Source organism: Capsicum annuum, unplaced genomic scaffold (assembly GCF_002878395.1).
Source record: "Capsicum annuum cultivar UCD-10X-F1 unplaced genomic scaffold, UCD10Xv1.1 ctg18901, whole genome shotgun sequence".
In the NCBI taxonomy this organism is placed as follows: Eukaryota; Viridiplantae; Streptophyta; class Magnoliopsida; order Solanales; family Solanaceae; genus Capsicum; species Capsicum annuum.
Genome location: NW_025824696.1, coordinates 2,072 through 3,532, shown reverse-complemented (window position 1 = coordinate 3,532; position 1,461 = coordinate 2,072). Strand labels below are relative to the sequence as shown.

General features: G+C 30.5%; 1 long non-coding RNA gene across 1 annotated transcript; it reads left to right on the top strand.

Annotated features, from left to right (window-relative positions):
- LOC124890490 lies at positions 1-1,074 on the top strand. The gene is made up of 3 exons (XR_007049195.1): positions 1-76; positions 367-461; positions 609-1,074. It is a non-coding gene; the product is annotated as an uncharacterized LOC124890490 (long non-coding RNA).
- The last annotated feature ends 387 nt before the right edge of the window (positions 1,075-1,461 follow it).

Below are 1,461 nucleotides of genomic sequence, written 5' to 3'. Positions count from 1 at the left end.
TTAGTCTCAAACAGGAAGAGGAAGTTTCTAGTCACTAAGTGGCTACCCGACGGAGATGTGAAATAATGAAGGAAAGGTACATGGTTACATAATTCTTTTGTATTCAGGCATGGTCCACGTTATGCCCCTAAATTTCTATATTCTGAATTCTTAAATTTCTAATGTCTAGCCCACCTTGTCTCTTTAACAAAATTAGTGTCTTTTTATTGACTAAATGGAATCATTATTCTCCATTTCATAAAAAAATTCCTCCTAAGAGCAGAATTCTTTCTTCTACTATAGCTTGGAGAAGAAAAACTAACATACAATATGTTGCAAAGGAACACTTTTTTAATTGTCTTACACAATTTTATCTCTTTTATACAGATCTGAACTGAGAACAGATCAAAAGGTTTTAAGAGGCATCGCATATGCCGTTTACGTGGTTCAGAGATTGTATCAACTTGTATTTGCGCTCTTCTGTAAGATTTCTCAAACAAAAACCATATATACTCCTACCTCAAGATGTTCTTATTTTATAGCTTGAAGATTTTCCACGACTCTTAATTAAACATCAATTATATGTTTTTTTATGTGTTGATAACCAATTTGACGTGTACTTTTGCCAGAGGTAAGTTATGCACACGACATTTGCTTATGGGACAGCTCTACTGCATCTGCTTAAAAAATGCTTAAAGGAGAAGTTACTGAAAACAAAGAAAGAAGTAGCAGGCTGGAGGGTGTTGAAAGATTAACCAAATATCAAGAAGAATGTAGAACTAAGTTACTGAAAACAAAGAAGGAGCAGACTGGAGGTTGTTGAAAGATTAACCAAATATCAAGAAGAATGTAGAATTAAGTTACTGAAAACAAGGAAGGAGGTAGCAGCCTGGAGGTTGTTGAAAGATTAACCAAATATCATATCAAGAAGAATGTAGAACTCTGACTAATGTCGACAAACAAGGTAAAAAATTGTTCAAATGAAGAACTGCAGCAGCTTGATAAGCAAACAGAATCTCTGGAGATATTGAAATTACTGCGTATCTGTGAACCACAGGCGTCTCAATAAAATTAGTGGTCTAAACCCTTTTAACAGGAGCTCTTACATATATAAACAAACATAAAAAAAAATACACTCTAATAATGTCTTATTTGTTCGTAGTTGTTTCGATGTAGTATTTTTAAAAGACACCTAAGTTTTAACTTCACATATTAATATGATTATTAATAATAAAAGTAAGAATTAATTCTTGTTAATAAGATGTTAGCCATTTGTTTGCAATGCAGTAACTTGGATGTTGTTAAAATTTTATTTATTAATATAAAGTTTTAGTTGTTTAGTTCAAAATTTTAAAATATTTCTTGTAAAAATGAGTAACTTTTTCTCTTTCTTCTTCTTATTATTTTTTAGATATTTTTTTAAAATGTATTTCACAATTTTGATTATTATTTCAAGTGAAATTGAAATTATAGTATTTACTA